At 65.4% G+C, this 14,734-nt stretch overlaps 1 protein-coding gene across 1 annotated transcript in view; it reads right to left on the reverse strand.

Annotated features, from left to right (window-relative positions):
* The window catches only part of PREX1 (phosphatidylinositol-3,4,5-trisphosphate dependent Rac exchange factor 1), a 120,787-nt gene that overhangs the window by 74,514 nt on the left and 31,539 nt on the right, over window positions 1–14,734 (reverse strand). The window lies entirely within an intron of this gene.

Below are 14,734 nucleotides of genomic sequence, written 5' to 3' on the forward strand. Positions count from 1 at the left end.
GCCCAGCGGCAGCACGCGTGCCGAGCCCACGGAGACCTGAGTTCCGCCCCGGCAGCGTGGAAACACCGTCGGAAAGAAACCAGGGGCAGGACGGTGGCCCAGCGGGAGGGCAGGTGCCTGCCCGTGCGAGCCCCTGGTCAACCCCTAGCGCAGCCCACGAAGGAACCAGCAGGAAATAATCACTGTAGTCACTGGAGCACTGTCACCCCGTTGCTCATCGATGTGCTCGAGCGGGCACCAGTACCGTCTCCATCGTGAGACTTGTCGTTACTGTTTTTGGCATATCCAGTAGGCTACGGGGAGCTTGCCGGACTCTGCCGTGCGGGCGGGATACTCTCGGGAGCTTGCCAGGCTCTCCGAGAGGGACGAAGAGAGATGGAGAGATAGATATGAACAGTGGGTGAGTGGGCGGGTGGTGGGGTGGGTGGGTGGATGGGTGGGAGGATGGGTGGGTGGGTGGGGGATGGGGATGAATGGGTGGATGGAATGATAGGTGGATCGGTGGGTGGATAAATGAATGGATGGGTGGGTGGGTGGATGGATGGATGGATGGATGGATGATGGATGGATGGATGGATGGATGGAGTAACAAGTGGGTGGGCAGGTGGGTGGATGGATAAATGAATGGATGGGTGGGTGGGCAGATGGGTGGATGGATGGATGAAGTGATAGGTGGGTGGGTGGATGGATAATGGATGGATGGGTGGGTGGGTGGTGGACGGTTGGAATGACAGACGGGTGGGTGGGTGGGTGGGCGGAGGAATGGGGGACAGATGGACGAATAGATGGGTGGGTGGATGAATTGACGGGTGGGTGGGTGGGTGAGGAGGAAGGAAGACAGAGGGGCACAGATGGATGACAGATAACAAACCCCCACTCCCAGCCCCTCCTGCCCCACTACACACACACACACAGACACACACACACACATTCCCGGCCCCTCCTGCCCCACTACACACACACAAACACACACACACACACACACACTCTGCCCAGAGCCTGGGCCATGCCTGCCGAGCCCTCTGATGCCGAGTTCCTGATCCCCCCACCCCATCTGCGTGGTCACACTGTCCCTCGGTGACCCAGGCCCGAGGCGCCCGCCCCGTGTCCCTGCCCAGAGCCCTTGTCCACACACACGTGAGCGCACAGACCTACTAAGCGCACAGGCCCTGCTGCGCCCACTCAGAAGCCCTCCCTGCTCCCTAGACAGTTGTTCCTGTTTGTCTAGTGCCAGCCCCGGGCTGGGGGGCGCAGGAGGGGCCCTGGCACTGCAGCCACTGACCAGGTTCTCCTCCCGGCATTACACACAGCCCCGTGGGCACTGTCAGGGGTCACGCCTGAGCACAGAGCTACAAACAGGCCCTGAGCACCACCCGTGTGGTCCCAACCACCTCCCGATTAAGAGAAAATTAATGTATATTTTAAAAATATTCCAACTCCTGGGGGCTGGAGCGATAGCACAGCTGGGAGGGCATTTGCCTTGCACGCGGCCAACCCGGGTTCGATTCCCAGCATCCCATATGGTCCCCTGAGCACCGCCAGGAGTAATTCCTGAGTGAAGAGCCAGGAATAACCCCTGTGCATCGCCAGGTGTGACCCAAAAAGAAAAAAGAAAAAAAATATTCCAAGTCCTTTTCTTTCTATCACATTGAAGGAATCTTCATGATCTATTTCTTAAGTGTTAATCTTAAAACGGATCCAACTTGTAGAGTATTTGTGATTGTGACTTAAGCCAGTGTTAAGGAAACAGTCAATACTAGAAACTTGAAAGTGTTCCTGCTCCGATGTTGAAGGTATTCTTCAAATCTCTGATAATCCATTTAAAAGGTATTTTGAGGGTGGTTTGCCTGAAGCACAAGAGGAATTCCTTCTTCCTCATCTGTTCCCAGGAAGGCACCCAAAGGCACCGGCACCTTACCCCAGTTACCCTCCATGAACTCACACGCCAGCAGCCTGTCCCTCCCCTCCACCCCCTCTCTGTTCCCTCCACCAGCCCAGTCCTGCCTCAGGACCTTTGCACATGCTGTTCCTCCCGGCAGGCTTCCCTCCCCCGGCTTTGCACAGGGCAGCCCCTTCACGTTCACCAGGCCTGAGCCCACATGCCACCCCCTTCCTCCAAGAGGCCTGCAATCTAGCGTGACACTGTCCTTTCTCCAGAAGGCGACCTGGGCGGGGTGGGAAGAAGCCCCGTGTGCAGATGTCGCCTCTCCTAGCACCAAGACTGTGCTCAGAGCTGGACAGAGGTGGGGGTGGAGCCGTGTGTGAGGCCCTGGGTCTCACCAGGCCCCGGGCGGTCAGGAGCCACCCTGGACTCCCCGATCTCAGCCGGGCTGGGCCTGTGCGTGGCCCGACTGGGAGAAGCTGCCTGCCGGGCCCAGAGGCACAGACGCAGCCTGGGGGCCTCCCCGGGCAAGGGGCCGCAAAGGCAGCCTGGCCGCCCGCAGGGAGCCACCGCCCCGCAGGCCCGGTGGCCTGGATGGGCCTTCCCTTCCCGTCCCACTTTCTTCACCAGAGCCACCGCTATTGTGTGGGGACAATGGGCGGCTCGGCCACCCACCAGGAGCTGCCGAGAGGCCTGGGCGGGCCCGCGGGCGGGGGTCTGGGCCCAGCCTCCTGCCGCCCAGCTCCAGCCGCCACGGAGCAGGCCAGGGGACCCCCGTGAGAGCCCTGGCGGTCAGGTCAGGGCCGCTGGGCTGGGCGCGCTGCTGGGAGGACACTCTTGTCTGCTCTGGCCACACCGCCATGGCAGCCCGGTCCTCCCCTGGACCTCTCTGGTCCCCCCCTGGACCTCTCTGGTCCCCCCCTGCTTTGGGGGAGGAGGAGGAGGAGGAGGAGGAGGAGGAGGAGGAGGAGGAGGAGGAGGAGGAGGAGGAGGAGGAGGAGGAGGAGGAGGAGGAGGAGGAGGAGGAGGAGGATGGACGACCTCAAGATGCAGGAATGGGTGGGAGGATCCTTAGCCCTCCCTCCCCTGGGCCCCTGCCCTGCCACAATGGGGGTCCAACGGCTGCCCCTGTGTCCACTCTTTGCCCTTCCCCCAGGGGCCCAGGTCGGGGCCATGTCCAGGGGCCAGCAGGAAATCTCTCGGCCCACAGGCCCTGGCAGTCATGGAAACTGAGGCACTCAGTGCTCAGGGCCACTCCGACAGCCCCGAGGGACGGAGCTCTGGGACCCTCTGGGCCTTCCCGGCCGCGCCCCCTCCCCCCACAACGGTCCCCTCCTGGCTCAGAGACTCGCCCTTGAGGGAAGCATCGCTTCTGGGGCCTGACCCCGAGACGGGTGCTGGCGTCCCCGGGCCAGCCGGTGCTGGGGACACCCGATGGCCCACCTGCAGGGCAGAGACTCTGCTCCAGCCCCATCGGCGCCACGGGCGGCCCGCGGCCAGCTCCCCACGCGACGTCCTGCTGTCCCCCCGCTGTCCCGCTGCCAGACCCCCGCAGCCCTGCGTCCTGGACGTGCGCGCCTGCCCCACCACCTGTGAGCCCCGGGGCCCTGTGCCCAGGGAAGGAGGCGGGGGACAGGCAGCTCAACTGGCCACCCCGGCACCTTCCTCCTGACACATGGCGGGAGACCCAGGCGTGGCCGGGAAGCGACAGTCCCGGGGAAGATGCTCCCCACACTGGGTGTGGCCCCTGAGCACCGCCAGGGGGCACTCCTGAGCACACAGCCAGGAATAGCCCCTGAGCACCGCCAGGGGTGCCCCAGCCCTCTCCCACGCCCCCAGAGAAAAATAACTTGGGGGGGGGGAGTGTCAGAGCAATAGTGCAGTGGGTGGGTGGTCCAGGGTGTACTACCTTGCACCCAGTCAACCCGGGTTCGATCCCCGGCATCCCACAGGGTCCCCCGAGCACCGCCAGGGGTGACCCCTGAGCACCGCCGGGTGTGGCCCCCTCCCAGAAAGAAAACAAACCTGAAAAGCTCCCGGGGCTGGCCGTGGCCTGGCCCCTGCTGGCCCCTCTGTCCGAGGGCTCTGGCACTCGGGGGGCCGACGGCAGCCCCCACATTTCTGGTGGGGTCAGCAGGGAAGGCAAGTGGTGGCCGCAGCCACCCGGGACAGTGGATGCCGGGGACATGCGACAGAGCCCGGCGCAGAGCCTGCCCTGCCCAGCCCTAGTGGACACTCGTCCACTCGGCCAGCGGCCGCCGCCCTGGCCCCTGGGCTCCTGCTCATGCCGAGGCCTCTGCCCCCCACGGCCCGGAGACCCCCACGCACAGGAGACCCCCGACCCCGTGGCGGGGGGCACAGCCGCCCAAGCCCCAAAGCCCCCCCCCAAGGCCTGCTCGGAGCCCAGACCCTGCCTGGCACACTCAGCGGGGGTGCGGGGAGGGCAGCAAAGAGGGCAGCGGGGGACCCACCCAGAGCAAGCTCTGGAGTAACTGGGAGGGAAGGGGAGAGGAAGGAGGGGAGGAGGGGGTAGGGAGGGGGGTAAGAAAAGGGGAGGGGGGAGGAGGAAGGGGAGGAGGAGGGAGGAGGAGGGAGGAGGAGGAGGGAGAGAATGGAGGGAGGAGAGGGGGAGGGAGGGGAGGAGGGAGGAGAGGAGGGAAGGGAGAAGGGAGGGGAGGACGAGGAGTAGGAGGGGGGAGGAGGGAGGGGAAGAGGGAGGGGGAGGAAGGGGAGGAGGGGGGAGGAGAAGGGAGATAATGGAGGGAGGAGAGGGGGAGGGAGGGGAGGAGGGCGGGGAGCACTCTCAAGACCTCCCACTATGAATGATCACTGCTCTCCTCTCCTCATGCACAAGGTGCTCCCGGCTCTCCCCGCCCACCTCAGCCCCCTGGAAGGCGGGCCCGGCCCCCCCACCAGGTGGGGGAAGCTGGCGAGTCCGTGTGGACCCTCCCAGGGGTCACTCAGCAGAGCCCGGAGAGCCAGGCGGTCTGCCGAGGGGACGGTCCCCAGCCACCCCCAATGCGCCCTCCGGAGTAAGCCCAGACGGTGCCCAGGGCATACGCCAGGGAGCCGCCATCTGGCCCCGGGACCCCAGGGCCCAACGGGGAGGAGGAGCAGCTCCCTGGAGAGGGGGCGGGGTGGGAGGTGCCGGCAGACCCGCAACCCGATAGCTCAGGATAGCTCAGGAGGGCCTCGGGCCGGCTGGCGTCCCCCAGTGGCCAGGGTGACCTCACCAGACATATGGTGAAACCCGAGCCCGCCAGGGGACAGGCAAGAAGCCAGGGCCAGCGTGGGCGCAGCAGGACGGGTCCCTGGGACCCCCCGGGTGGGATGCAGAGCCAGCTCGAAGCCCAGCACTGACGATGCTAGGTTAAGGCTTCACTGCTCGTGACCAGCGACGTCAAACACCCGGACGGACAAAGGCAGGAGGGTCACGCCACGGCTTGGAAGCCGGCCCCACGTGCAGGGGGAAGGCAGCTGGGACGGAGAGGGGACCCCTGAGTCAATGGGCGTTGGAGGGGTCGCCTGGGACGGGAGACGCGTGCTGAGAGTGACCAAGGGCCAAACACGACGGCCTCCTAGTAGCTGGACTGCAAGTCAACACGACCAGAACTAGGGAGAGTAAGAAGGACTGTGCCTGCCACAGAGGCAGGGGTGGGGTGGGGCGGGGTGGGGTGGGGGTGGGACACGGGGAGCAATGGTGGTGGAAAATGCACTGGTGGAGGGACGGGTGCTCGAGCACTGTGTGACTGAAACGTCGTCATGCAAGCTTGTAACTATCTCACGGTGATCCAATAAAACGTATTTTAAAAACAATGAAAATAAAGTTGATTAAAAAAAAAAAACAACAGCATCCCCGGGGTGGCCCCGCCCTGCCCCACGGGAACCCGAGTTTCGCAGGGACCAAATGCCCCAGAAGCTCCAATTTTTCACCCCAAATTTTTCAAGTTCTAGGATTTCTCACCTCAGGGAGAATCAATCTCAGAGGTGGCATCAGAATTCAACCTCAGAATCCGACTCAGGGTTCCCGCACCAGGTCGGGTGACGGATCCTCTCAAGGGGAACAAGCAGCTGAGGTGCGGGAACCGCGTGCCCTCACCCAGGAAAGGCGGGAACGGTCACGGGAGGGACATCGAGTGGCTCTCGTTTGGGGCTACAGTCATGGTCCCGCTGTGAGCTTAGGAAAAAAATATATAATGGGGCTGGAGCAATAGCACAGTGGGGAGGGCGTTTGCCTTGCACGCGGCGGACCCAGGTTCAATCCCCGGCATCCCATAGGGTCCCCTGACCACCAGGAGTAATTCCTGAGTGCAGAGCCAGGAGGAACCCCTGAGCATCGCTGGACGTGACCCAAAAAGAAAAGAAAAAAATGAGAGTGTGGGGCCAGAGCGACAGTGAGTAGGGAGGGCATCTGCCTGGCCCTTGACCCCGCCAGGAGTGAGCCCTGAGCACTGCTTGGTGAGCCCTCCTCCCCGTCCAGAGTCTCTCTCCTTTTCCTTTAGAAACTGGTCTCCCGACTGCAGGACAGAGGCTGTACTCTCCAGCTTCCCTGGCTCCTGGCGTCTCTGGCTAAGCCGGAGCTGACGTGTCCGTCACAGAGCAGCAGCCCGGGGACTGAGAACAGGCACAGGCAGAGAGACTGTGTTGCTATCCTCCCTCCAGCGGGCGAGAGAGCAAACGTGACGGCTGGAACTCTGCAGCCGCGTGGCGCGGTGAGGCGGAACACCCGTAGCAGAGGCGCTCGGGCCCCTGACACCAGGGCTGCTCCCTCCTCACCCCGGGCCGCCTGCCCCTCGGGGAGCTGGAAGCTCCGTCCGTCTCTTCTGCGACGCTGCTCTCTTGGGCTGTAAACTCTGCCAGGAAACGAATGCTGAGTGGAACTCCATGTTCACTGCCGCCCGCCTCTGAATGTCCACAGCGAACCCGTTACCTGTCAGCCCCCAGTCACTTCGTGACTTGAATGCACGTCTGCCAAGCGGACCCGGCACCAGGGGGAGCGGGCACGGCACAAGCAGCAGCCCTGGGGCCCAGGGTGGCCCACCCGTGTGGATTCTGCAAACCCCCGGGGGCCCCTCTGAGATCCCCCAGAGCCTGCGTGGAGAAGGCCACTGTGAGGTGCCCGGGGTGCGGGGCTGGGAACGGGCACCCTAACCGGCGGGCTTGGGCGGCGGGTCAGAGGCAGAGACAAGCCAGCAGGCAAAGGGCCGGGGGCCGGGGCAGCTCCCAGAGGGCGAGCAGGGTCTGCGAGAGCTGGGGAGGGGCCCCAGGCGCTGCTCAGGGCAAGGGGACCCTGTCCAGAGAGCCGGCGTCGGGCTGGGCACCAGCGGCGACCCCTGGGCCAGACCCCCGCCCGCCCCCAACACACCCTGATGGTTCGGACACTCAAAGGCGGGGCAGGGGGGCCGAGGGGGGCCGGAAGGGGAGGGCCGAGGGGGTGGCCGTCAGGTGGGTGGGAGACGACGTGTGATCTGCTGCCCCCCAACCCCGTGAGACCCCGAGCTCCTCCCCGGCCCCCAACCCTCCCGGCCCCTCAGCCTTGCTGACAGCTGACAGCAGTGGCCTGGCCCCAACCCAGGGGCAGGCTGGGAGCTGCGGGGGGCAGGGCCGGCCACACCCCCGAGGCCTCCTGCACCAGGGCTCCCTAGGGAGCGGGGACAGGGCGGCACACAGTGGGCGTGTGGAACGCGGGCACTGCGGTCAACCTGGCCCCAGCCCCGTCCACGGGACGCCTGGAGCCCTGGACATGGGTCCCACTGCGCTGCCTTAGGGCGACCTCTGGTTTCCTCCACCCAAGAACATTCTAGAAACCAGCCCAGGACATGGGGGCAGAGCCATGGGGGACATCTGACCCACCACAGCACACCCGCGTGGGCTCTGCATGGTCACACCATACAGCCCTGGCAGCCTGGCCAGCGCACATGCGTGAGACTGTGTGTGTGTGCTTGTGTGTGCGTGCGTGCAAGCATGTGCATGTACATGCATGTGTGGGAGCATGTGTGCGTGAATGGGTGTGTGTGCATGGGTGTGTACATGCATGTGTGGGAGTGTGTGTACATGGGTGTGTGCATGTGTACATGCATGTGTGGGAGTGTGTGGGAGTGTGTGTGCATGCATGGGTGTGTGTGCATGGGTGTGTGTGCATGTGTACATGCATGTGTGGGAGTGTGTGTGCATGTGTGTAAGAGTGTGTGCATACATGGGTATGTGTATGTGCATGGGTGTATGTACGTGTATGGGTGTGTGTGCATGCGAGCGTGGGGTGCATGGTTGTGAGTGCAGGTGTGTGTGTGCATTCGAGTCAGCATACGTGGGCGTGTGCAAGCAAACAGCCGTGGGCGTGGCCCCACCCTCACCCCCACCCCCGCCAGGGCGACTGCGCTCCCTCCTGCTCCTTTGCCTCTATTTCCCGGAAGAGGTCACGGTCAGGTCAGAGGATGGTGCCCACTGCACTACAAAGGCTTCCTGGAGGGGGGCACAGGGCCGGTGAGAGGGGCAGCAGGAAGCCTGCACGGGCACCTGCAGGGGAAGAGGCGTGGCGGGACCACCTCGGCAGTGGGCGGGGCTGGCAGTGGGGGGGGCTGGGTCGCGTTGAGTTCTGTTTTGGCTCAGTTGGGGCCCACCCCTGGCGGTGCTCAGGGATCACTCCTGGGGGTGCTCGGGGGACCGTCTGGGGAGCCGGGGACCGAACCCGGCTCGGTCACGTGCAGGGCAGGTGTGCGACCCTGGTGCCGTCACTCTGGCCGCTGGAGACCCACAGGACGGGCCCCTTCGGCCCTGGTGGGACCCCTCCGCCTGGCCCTGCACGAGGCGTCCGGGGGGAGGGAGGGAGTCAGGGCCTGGGCCTGCAGCCGGGTGCCCGCCTGGGTGCAGAGCCCCGGGCTGGGCCCGCAGGGAGGCAGGGAGGGGAGGGCAGGGGGAGGGGACGCGCAGTCGGCGGTGGGGTGGCGGTGGGGCTGCGGGAAGACGCCGGACCCAAACCGGCCAGCCAGGGAGCCTTCGGGTCCCAGGAGCCGCCCGGGGGCCACAGCCCCAGCCCAGAGCCAGGCCCGGCTGGCCCGGAGGCCGAGCTAAGACTCTCCAGCCGCCCAGACCTCCCCATGGCCTTCTCGGGAGGACCCTGTGACGCCCCTTCACAGGGAGCGGCCGCGCCTGTCCACCTGTCTGCCTGTCCACCCGTCCGCCCGTCCGCCTGTCTATCTGTCCACCCGTCCACCTGTCCGCCCGTCCACTCGTCACCTGTCCGAGGCGAGAGCTTCCTTCCCCGCACGCCCCTGGGGATCCATCCCCCCTCTCGAGTCGCCCTCCTGCCCCCTCCCTGCTGAGCCCTGGTGGGTGGGGGGATGGGGGGCCTTTCCTGTGCCCCGAGACCCAGCGGGACAGTGACCGTGGGCGGAACTGGGGGACGCTGGTCTGTGCTGGGTCCCCAGCTTGGCAGCAGGGCGGCGCTCACCTCCCAGCCCTCGGGGGGCAAGGTGGGTACAGAGAGAGCAGACACCTGCTCCCCCACTTCTCACCTGCAGTGGGAGGGGAGGAGGAAGGAGAGAGAAAGTAGGGAGGGAAGGGCAGAGGAGGGGAGGGCCCGGGAGTGGGCAGGCGAAGGGGGACAGGAGAGGGAGCTTGGGCGGGGGTCTCTCCCCGTAGCTGCATCTGACCCACGCGGGGACTGAGAAAGTAGCTCTGCTCTTGGAGCCTGGGGAAGGACCCAGCGGCCCAGGGGAAAGTGTCCGTGCAAAGGCCCTGGGGCACATCAATCCCTCTTAAGTCTCTCCTGGTTGCACCCTCTGTCCTGGTCACGGCAACTGTAGATGTTGCAGGGGCCACAGACCCACTCACCCACCACCCCCGCCTCATCCCCAGGGCCCGTCCAAGGACAGCAGCGGTGCCAGTGGACCTGGTCACTGCTGGATCCCAGGCCTGGGCCCTCTGGAAAAGACTCCCCCTTGCCCCACGCACACCACTTAACTTCTAGATTTAGGAAAAAAATTAAAAAGAAACAAGGTGCGCAGTGCTGAGTGGGCCCCAGGCCCCAAACAGCGGCAGGGGGAAGCTCGAACAAAAACAACGTTGCAACACCCAGTGAGAACCAATGGGGCTGGTGCAAGGGTGGGGACCGGGGGCCAGGAAGGAAGCCAGCACCCTGCCCCACCCACGCCCACCCGGGACTCCCACCTGCCTTGGGTTCTAAGGCCCCGGCACAGGGCCCCCCCCCCCCCGACACGCCCTCCCTGCCAGCAGGAGGAGGGAGGGAGGGAGTGGGCGGGGTCTGGGAGAGGGGTTTGTGCTCAGGGTCCCGGAGAGGAGTTCAAGTTCAGGGTCAGGGGTGGGGGTTCTTGTTCAAGCCCCAGTGTGAGGCTCCTTTAAGAAACTGCACACAGGGGCCGGAGCGGGGAGGGCGTCTGCCTTGCACGGGTTCGATCCCCGATCCCCGATCCCCGGCATCCCATGTGGTCCCTGAGCCCCGCCAGGGGTAATTCCTGAGTGCAGTCAGGAGTCAGCCCTGAGCATCGCCGGGTGTGGCCCAAACACCACCACCCCCCAAAACAACAGCCCCCCCTGCACCCTTCCCCTGCATCCACCCCCTCGACCCTCCCCAAGGCCGTGGGCATCTGAGCGTGAGACAGCCAGGCCCAGCCTCACCGCCCTGCAGGCCCGAGACCCCGCCGGTCCCTCTCCCCCAAGCCCTGCCCAGGGCAGACTAGGCTGAGGGAGCCCAGAATTCTCCCCGCCCCCACCCCGGACCCCGGCCTTCCCTGCAGCCCAGAATCCCCCCTCCCCCCCACCCCGCACACATCTGGGGACCCGGGAGCCTTTGTGGTCAGCCCCCCCGCCTCGGGCTCGGGCTCTGCTGTGGGGCTGGCGCTGTGGGTGTTCAGCCCCCCCACCCCCGCTCGGCCCCCTCCCTGCCCACCCCGCCCTGGTTGTGAAACCAGCGGCTCTTACATTGCTCAACCTCACAGGGGACCAAACCCGCCCCCCCCCCACTCCCGGGCTCGGCCACGCAGACCGAGCGAGGCAAGACGCTCCGAGCGGACACCGGGGGACAGATCCCGGCTGGCCGCCGCCTGGCCGCGTCTCCGGGGCTGTTTGTCGAGAGATGTGGGAACTGCACCAGGCTCTCGGGCTGATGCAACGTCCTCGGCCTCGACAGGAGGGCGGGGGGCCGGGGGGGGGGGGGCGTTGCACAACTGTGTGAATATATAGAAAAACAATGAATTGCTCTTTTTTTTTTTCCCCTTTTTTTGGGAGGGGACTGTCCCAGCTGGCCGTGTTGGTTCTGGAACCCGGGCGTACCGCATGCCAAGCCCGCGGCCCAGGCCCTGCCAGGCCCTGAAACATCTTGGGGGGGTGGGTGGGGGGGAGTACAGGGCACTCAAGTTCTACCTCTGATAAGCTGAAGCAGCTGGGGGCAAGGCTGGCCACCGACCACAGGCCTCATGGCGTCAGGGCCGGGGTCGCTCCCAGGGGCCAAAAAAGATAAAGAAAAAAGAGAATTGAACAGGCCGGGTCCGTGTGAGCCGGGCAGCCACTGGGGGGTCAGCGGTGTCCGGGGGATCTCCGGCGTCCGTATGGGCACCGCCGGGCTGCGGGGTTGAAGCTGGCGGCCCCCATGGCGGGGACAGCCCAGACAGGGGTGGGGGTGGGGGGCGTCTGGGGACGGCTGGGAAGGGCGGCTCTGCCTCCTGCCTCGGGTGGCACTTCCTGCAGGAATGTCCCAGACAAAAACCCAGTCCCGAGGGCCTGGGACGCGGGTGGGCGGGTCGGGGGGGGGGGGGGGGGGTCAGGGTCCCCGAGCGCCTCTGGCGGGACAATGAGTGGAATGTCTCTGCTCTGGGCGACACTCACAGCTGCAGACAATGACTCCGAGGGATTGTTCCTCCCGCCCGGCCTGCAGTGTTTTCCATCTCCCGGACAATCGCTGGGGGGGGGCGGGGCAGAGCCCCCCTCGGCTGGAGCGTCCGAAAACAATGCACAAAAGTGAGAGAATGTAAGAACGGCCGCGCTGGGGCCGGCAGGCTGGGCGGGCGGCGTTTCCCTGGGGCCTGGCGTCCCCAGCGCCGGGGCGGGCGGTCAGTGTGCCCGCGAGGCCAGCGCCCGCCCAGACACAGTCTGGGGTCCTCATCGGGAGAGCCCGTCGTGTTCCCACGCCTCGCACGCAGCGGCCCCAGGAATGGAGCTGGACGTCCCGCTGGACCCGCCGCTGGCCCCTGCACACAAGCTGAAGGGACAACCGAGACCAGGGCCCAGACGCTGACCTCCCGCCACGTCCACTCTCACCTGACCTCACGCCGCCACTTCCGGTCGCCCCGGCTTAGCAGTGTCGGGGAAGGGGGAAGGGGCGGGGGTCTGCAGGAGCCTGGGTGCAGAGGGGGCCGGACACCCCGACAGTACGGCTGACTGGGACTTGCCCCAAAGCCGTCCACACACACACACACACACACACACACCTGCAACTGCCCCAGTGACCACAGGCCCTTTGCAGGTGTGATTAAGTTACAGGTCTTGAGAAGGGGAAACAGGCAGACCATGGGGAAGATGCACGGATGGATGGACACGTGACCACGGGGTCCTGGGGGAGGGGGGCGGGCAGAGGTCAGCCCTGAAACTCCTGCTTTGGGAGATTGAGGCTGTGGGTTCGACCCCCAGCACCGCCCACACGCACCCCAGCACGGCAAGGCCCTTTGTGTGAGAGCCGCCGAGGAAGACAGAAGCTTCCAGAAGCTGGAAGGCCAGTCCCGGGACCCCCGCTCCCTCCCTCCCTCGGCCCCAGCACCTCCGGAGGCCACACAGGCCTGCCCGATTAGCCCTTCCCATCTCTGCAGAGGCCGGACGGCCCGTCCAAGTGGTGGCGAGTCCCCGGCACGTGCCAGCCCGGGCACTCGCTCACGGCCCGCGTGGCACCTGCAGCAGCACCCCCCCCACCCTGAGCGACTACGACACAGACAGAGGCAGGCACCCTCTCCAACCCTGGCACCGCCCTGGCCTTAGGAAGGGGGCTGCGGCCACCCACGGCCCCCATGCCACCTGGTGGACACCAGCGGGGGTGGGAGCCACAGAACCAGCCTCTGCGCCCGGGAAGCGAGCGGCCCAGGGGTGTGACGCACATCGGGCCTCAGCCCGCGCCTCAGGAGCACTGTGGCCTGACAGGATGGCCGGGTCATGGCACACACCTGAATCGGGGGTGACACGTGACAAAGGTGCCGTCCCAAAAGGCGCACGAGCTCGCCACTGCCCTGCCACAACCCCTGGTCTCCCCACTGCTCTGGGAACACCAAGGCCGCCCCATCCCCCTGTGCCATGCCCCGCCGGCCTGTGAACCCTGCTCCTTGCCACAGGGCTTTTGCACGCACATTCCCTCTGCCCCAGCACTCAGGTGTGCAGCCCGTGAACTTGCGCCCCTCCTCCCTCCCCTCCCCCTGAGGCCACCGCTCACACACAGGACCCAGGAGGTGCATGTGGCCCCCAGACCCCCCACAGGCCAGAGTTGCCTCTGGAATTCCAGACTCGGGCACGGCTGTCGCGCCCACAGACGAGCACCAAGTTCCCACTTCCGTTCGCTCCTTCACCTGCTGTCCAGCCCACCCCACTCCGGTCCCGCACTCGCTGCCTCCCGGGAAGGGAGCAAAGAGGCCTCCCTTCCCCCGGCTCAGCGTCGCCCGAGGGAAGCAAACACGGGGTTTCGGGGATCCTGGGGCGGGCCCGGGAAACAGCGCGCGAGCTCAAACGCTCAGGGTGAAGACGCCGCCAGCCTGAGCCTCAGTTTCCCCTTCTGTGCAAGGGGCATCCACAGCTCAAGGCCGGTGCCCTGGGGATGCGGCCCTCCCGCGACAGGGGCTGGCAAAGGTCAGACGGAGGATCCACAAGGACCCCCGGCACCGGGGGGCGGGGGGGTGGGGGGCCTGTCCGAGACGGCAGCCGCCTGCGCCCCGCTTCCCCACACCTGCCACAACAGGCCACAGAATGTCTCGGGCCAGCTCCTTCGGGGACAAGATCGGGCCCACATCGGGCCCAGCACATAGACGCAAGCTCAGGAGGCTCGACCTTTGGCAACACGTCAGTGCTCCCTTACAGACGGTCCTAGCGGCCCGAGCAGAGCAACCTCCACACTCCTTCCTCCATGGGCTTTTCTGTAGCGTTTTCAGCGGCTTTTCATAACAAACGATAGAAAATATATCATTTCAGTTCTGCTTTGGGACGGGGGCTGGGGTTCGGGACGGGAACATCCCAACTGTGGTGGCGGGACGGTGTCAGGGTGCTGGGACTGGTGCTGGAACATTAGACGTAATCAAGGGCTGGAGCAGTAGCACAGCGGGGAGGGCGTTTGCCTTGCACGCGGCCAACCCGGGTTCGATTCCCAGCATCCCATAGGGTCCCCTGAGCACTGCCAGGGGTGATTCCTGAGTGCAGAGCCAGGAGTGACCCCTGTGCATCGCCAGGAGTGACCCAAAAAGAAAAAAAAAAAGTAATCAAATACTGTGAACTACCTTATAAAATTTTAAAAATTTTAAAAAAGAAAGATCAGGCCCAGGGACCCCGGGGTGGGGGGGCGAGCGCAGGGGAGGGTCTGATGTCCAGTGCACGGCATGATCACTCCAGGGGCGTTTGTCCAAAGGCACAACTGCCCAGAAGGGGCATCAGGGGATTCTGATCTGACCCAAGACCCCGGGGAAAGACCCAGATACGACTGTGGGGCTCTGGGCAGCACAAAGAACTCAGGAGCTGGCATGCAATCACAGAGGCCTGCTCAGAGGGGGCGGCCACGGCTCCCAAGGAGCTAGTGTGATTCGGTAACGGCAGTGCCTGAGCGCTGCGTGGGGCCCGCGGGGGCCCGGGAATCTGCATTTGTCACGGGCT

Source organism: Sorex araneus, chromosome 5, assembly GCF_027595985.1.
Source record: "Sorex araneus isolate mSorAra2 chromosome 5, mSorAra2.pri, whole genome shotgun sequence".
Classification (NCBI taxonomy): domain Eukaryota; kingdom Metazoa; phylum Chordata; class Mammalia; order Eulipotyphla; family Soricidae; genus Sorex; species Sorex araneus.